General features: G+C 60.8%; 1 long non-coding RNA gene across 3 annotated transcripts; it reads left to right on the forward strand.

Annotated features, from left to right (window-relative positions):
* Nucleotides 1-710: 710 nt before the first annotated feature.
* Nucleotides 711-4739, forward strand: LOC138918841 (uncharacterized). 3 transcript variants are annotated; one of them, XR_011428670.1, is made up of 5 exons: nt 711-858; nt 966-1039; nt 1746-2023; nt 3325-4027; nt 4148-4739. It is a non-coding gene; the product is annotated as an uncharacterized lncRNA (long non-coding RNA). The 3 variants fall into 3 exon arrangements; XR_011428672.1 differs by having other exon boundaries at nt 722-858; nt 966-1047; XR_011428671.1 differs by lacking the exon at nt 966-1039 and having other exon boundaries at nt 737-858.
* Nucleotides 4740-5423: the final 684 nt, after the last annotated feature.

Raw genomic sequence — 5423 nt, forward strand, 5'->3', positions numbered from 1 at the left:
TGAACATGGAAGGAACTGCCTAGTGCTAACAAACTTTGGGAAACTTCCCCTTTGGGAAAGCTTTCCTTCACCAGGTAGGGGCAGCAAAGCAAGAGCCAGGGCCCACCAACTTGCTAGCTCCTCGTTAAGAAACGGGTGGGGCTTTTGATTTGGGGCTTTAGGTAGGGGAGGGTGCCGTGGCCTTCCTGATCAGTGTTTTCCCATGGGCCTGTGTCTGGGGCTGCTTCCAGCCGAGGAGACAGAGGGTTTCTCAGATGAGCGTCCTCGGCTGTTTGTCTCCACGGGGGAAGGTGCACTCTGACGTCAGGGAGCCGAGGAGCTGGGCCTGGGCAGCCTCGGTTTCTGGATATTGTCTGGACGCTAGTTCCTCTGTAAAAGGACTTCAAGGTCCTGGGATCAGCATGACTTTAGTGGGAGCCCAGCGGGAGCCCATCTGGACTTGAACAATTTGCTAATTCCATTTGGCTCTATAGCTGAAGCGGTCAGAGGTCACAGAAACAAGCCTTTACCTATGAGTGTCACTAGGGACCCAGGGCCCTGGGGATGTGGGCCTTGAGTTTTAGCCCATCTCTGCTGGGTTCTCTAAAGGGGAACCGACGGCGGGGGTGATGTGAACTCAGAGCCGGTCCCACCTTGGCCCGGCCAGGCACCCCATCTCCCACCTGGGAAACGGGGAGCAGTTAGGGCTGGAATCCTGGGGAAGAGAAGTTCTTTTTCTGTTGGGCTGCTGATGGGTGCTGAGGCCAGCCCGGGAGTGGCGGTGGAGAGCTCCCCCTGAGCAGGACAGCAGCACACAGGGCAGGCAGCCAAGCCAAGAGGCTGGGAGGGCCGATCCTGCTGATGGCGTCGAGCACCCAGGTACAGCCTCACCTGAAACTCTCTGCCTTTAGATGGCCTAGTTACAGAAATCGTTCTCTCCTGCTTTGTTCGTTTGCTAGTTCAAGCCCCTTGGGTTTCTGTCACAGGCTATCAAAAGAATCCTGGGGCCGGGTCGGCGGCATACTGGTTAAGCTCCTGCACTCCTCTTCAGCGGCCCCAGGTTTGCAGGTTTGGACCCCAGGTGCAGACACTCACATCGCTCATCAGCCCATGCTGTGGCAGGTGTCCCACATAGAAAATAGCGGAAAATTGGCACGGATGTTAGCTCAGGGCCAATCTTCCTCACAACAAAAAAGGAAAGGAATAAAGCTTCTGAATGAAGGGGCACCCTGACCTCCTGCCCGTCTCCCACTGAGTGGGTGCTGAGCGGGGGGCCTGGCTCTGAACACAGTGAGGGGAATGAAAGGGCCAACGCGAGGGAGAGCGGGGCAGGAGGCCGTCACTGTGGACTCAGGAGGCTGGGAAGGCTCCTCTGAGGAGGTGACGTCGGAGCTGAGCCTTGTCTGGGCCATGTTTGTAGCTTCTGGAAACCTGAGGCTTTAACCTCTGTCCCGCGTGCGCATAGGGGACACGCCTTGTCCCAAGTCCCTTCGGCTCAGCCTCCTGCCTCCCTTGTCGCACCCCCACCCCAGGAAGAGCCCTCCTTCGTGGGCCCACATTCCAAATACAAACCGACCCATCCAGGGGCCATCCACACCCCAAGCACCTCCTCTCTTGGACTCTCACACTCAGGGCCACGGGCCCCCTGCCCTTGTCCCCCAGGGCAGGCACCGGACAGGCGGGACAGCCCCTGCCCCGGAGCCTGTGAGTTATTCAGACCAGCCCGTCTGAGCCTGCTCACCCTGCCTCGCTGTTCCTCCCCGCAGAACCCACAGGACAGACTCCTGCCCGCGGTGCCCTGCTGTCTCGCCTCCTGACCCCCGGGGCTTCCCGGGTGGCCCTGCGAGCTCCGCCTCGGAGAACTGCAAGTAATCAACTATCTTCTCAATGGCATCGTCTCCGGGTCCGCTGGCCTTACTGAACCGCACATGTTCCCTTGTCACTTTCTCTGTGAAACCTGCCCTCCCAGACCCTTTGCAGACGCTTAGCCTGAACAGAGGAAGAGCAAAGGATGTGTGCGCCCTGTCACAGCATCTTCGACAAGGTGAACCTGGAATACACACTGGAGTTCCTTTCCCCATCAAACGGGAGGCTCCAGAAGAGTGGAGGGCACATCAGGCATTCCACGGACAAGACCAGAGCCCCGGGACGTCCCGAATGTCTGTCTCCCCAGGTGGCGGGCTCAGGGCCAGGGCTTGACCGAGTCCCAGGCTCTGCCTGCCCACTGAGCCTGGAGTTTGGTGGCTTTTTCGGATTCAGCTTTTAATCTTGTCACTTTAGCAGACAGCCCTCAGTTCCTAACTCAACTTTCCAGCAATAATCCAGTGAGAGAGCTGCTCCCTGAGTCAGGTGACGAGAATCTGCGGACATCAGCAGGGAGAGACAGTTTCAGCCCGGCCTGTTTCAGAACAAGGGGTGTCTTTGGGAGAGAGTGGGGGTGCGCAGTGTGGGAGGACAGAACAAGGGGACGCCCTGGGAGACACCAGCGCCAGATTTGTTTCCTGGGGGCATCGACCTTCACGCATTCGATTTCCAGGGCAGCGCCCCAAAAGTGGAGTGGGTTGGAGCTTCGCTTCGCTGTCACCCCACAGAAAGGTGGGCTGAGCACTGCAGGCAGCTGTGGCCCGGGGAGCGGCCTGACCCAAGGGAGCCCCCAGAAAGTTGCCTCCAAGATGGCCATCCTGGTCAGGACAGGGTCCAGCTGCTGGAACAAAGGCCCACGGCAGAGTGACGCTCAGAGCTGGCCCCTCTCCCACGCTCAGTCTGGAGGCACACGGTTGGCGCTGGTCTGGCAGGGCTGCCCGGGAGGCTCTTGTCCCCGTTGCCCTGTCATCCCAGAGGAGCCGCCCTCGTCCGTGTGGTCAGGACAGAGCTCCAGCCTCAGAGCTCGTGCTCCCGGCAACAGGACAGAGGGAGATGCAGATAGAAGAGCCTGCTTCTCTCTCCTGGGAAATATCTGGAAGCCGCACAAGTCACTTCCCTTCCCGTCCTGAGGGAGCGCTGGGTTCCATGCCCAGCCCGCTGCAGAGGCGGCTGGGAACTCTATGTCCTGGGTGGCCACATGCCCAGCCAGGAGTCAGGGGTTCGGTTGCTCTGGGAGGTGGACGATGCCATTGGGAGCCACCCGGACCTGTCTGCCACACCCCTGGTAATGTTTTCTCCCACCACCCCACCACTCCCCACCCTGAGTTGCTGTTTTGTGAAAAATGACCCATCAGACCAGTTGCATTAAGTAATTCATAATTCAGGAGTCAGCTGAAGATGCCGGGCCAGCGGGGGCGTTCATTAGCTGCACTGGCAAATCCCTGGTGGGGCCCCACACCGACTCACGGTCTCTCCCCACAGAGCCCACTGTGCACCTGAAGCCAGAAGCATCTTCTCCAGCGGAGGCCGAGCACGTCGCTCCCTGCTCCTGCTCCCCTGCTCCTTAGAAACCGACCCAGGGCCCTTGCTGTGGAACTGAGCTTAGCCTAACGAGGCAGCTCAGAGGCAGCCGCCGGCCAGCCAGCCAGCGCCCAAGCTCACAGAAGAGACGGAGAAAGCCTCATCAGCAGAGCGTTCCGTCATCGCAGCTGACTGCTCTCCAGGCCTGAGCTGGGGGATATCGAAGTTCGGAGACGCAGAGCACAATGCACCAGCGGAAGTGGTCCCAGAAACAAGGGGTGCTGGTCCACGTCCCCCCAAGCCTCGCGCCTGCCTCTGTCTTGTACGTGCCCACCACCGCAGCCTCCTTCTGTCTGGGACGCCTCCTCCGATTGCTGCGGTCAGAGCCTGCAGCCCTCCCCACTAGGTGCCACCTCCCTTTAGACTGCCAGCAGGGGGTGAGCGTGTGCTGAGCTGGGCACGTCCTGCCTCTGTCCCCGGCACAGGGGACTGTCCTCCTGTTGGGTCCCCGCCTTCTCTTCCCAGCTGGGCTGTGCTCTTCCAGCGGGATCCACGCCTCATTCCCCTCGGGGAGCCCGTGAGTCTGGCCAAGCGCCCAGCATGTGGGCTTCACCGACGGGGAGCCTCACGGGCAGAGGATTTGTGGAAAACCGAACCAGTCAGTGTGAGTAAAGCCCAGGGAGGAGGTGGGAGTGCAAACGGATGCCGGGGACAGGTCACAGAGGGTCCCGAAAGCCCACCGAGGCAGTGGGACTGGCCCTGAAGGGAAGGGGTCCTTGGACAGATGCCAGGAGAGCAATGCCGGAGGACCACACGCTGGGCTGTTTGGCGTAAAGAAAACCACAGCGGGGGACCCGAACGGGGAGCAACAAGCCTTCCAGCATGTCCGCAGCCCTCCTCTTCCTGGCCCTGGCCCTGCACTCCGTGGGCGCAGGGAAATCTCTGCCCACTCTCGTGCTGGGACCGTCCCGAGCCGTCTCGTGAGCACGTGGAAAGACTGCACACAGTGCCACCGGCCTCGCGAGCAGCAGCCAGCGGCCTCCTGGCCATCCTCAGGCTTCTGAGGAGCCCCTGCGGAAGCTCCCTGATGGTTGACCCTCCCTCTGGAGCCCCAGGATGTCTGGCTTCCTGTCACCTCCCCTGGAACCTGCAGCTGTCCGAACAGCCCACACCTCGTCAGTGCTCTTAGGGGCCTGCTCCGCATCACCGTCATCAAAAGGAGAAATCGTCCCAGTGCCCAGGGCCCCTGCACGTGGAAGTGACCTGAGTCCGCTCGGGGGCCCACACCCTGCCACCCCGACCCCCCAAGGGTGGCTCACGGACTCGGTTACCCTATCTGGACCTCTCGCTTGTAGTCATAAAAGCCACAGGCTCGACGTTTCCCGTGCTGCTTCTGGAAACGTCAGCTAGTGTTAGCCACGGTCGCTGCCTTTCTGCCCTCCACTGTGGCTCCCAGCCTTGTCCCTTCAGACCCGCATTAGTTGCTAGGAGCGTTACCCCAAGAATTCTGAGTCACTTCTCCACCTAGTTGTTCCGATCACCTCCTCGGGCTACATCCCTACACGCGTCTCAAGCTGGAGCCCGCCCAGCCCCGGCACTGCGTAAGGAGGGTGCAAAAACGGAGCATCTGCGACACAGCTTTCTGCAGCAGCAAGCTTATTACAAGACTTGGAAAACCGAGGACTTTCCGAGACCCGACCGTCAGCCCCTCAACGTGGAAGAAGAGACGGAGAGGACGGGGAGGGAAGCTGTGCTCCGGGAAAAGCAGTCCAGGCTCTGAGGTTCCACCCCGGTGGGGCCAAGGGGCAGAGCTGCAGCGAGGGTGGCCTCTCCTCGTGTCCCCCAGGTGCCTCCAGGCCGTCCTCTAGGTTCCCCGAGTGTTTGGCCGCGATGCTTTGGAGGGTCCCAGAGGGGCCAAGTCCCTTCCGAGTTGAATCTCTGCAGAGAGCGCCGCCGCGGTTGGCACAGCTCCCCGGTTGCTGGAGCGAGTCCTCTGACCCGCATCTTTGCACACACGCGTGTCCTTCTTGCACGGGCCCCACTCACAGCAGAAGGCGTCT

This window comes from Equus caballus, chromosome 18, assembly GCF_041296265.1.
Source record: "Equus caballus isolate H_3958 breed thoroughbred chromosome 18, TB-T2T, whole genome shotgun sequence".
Classification (NCBI taxonomy): Eukaryota; Metazoa; Chordata; class Mammalia; order Perissodactyla; family Equidae; genus Equus; species Equus caballus.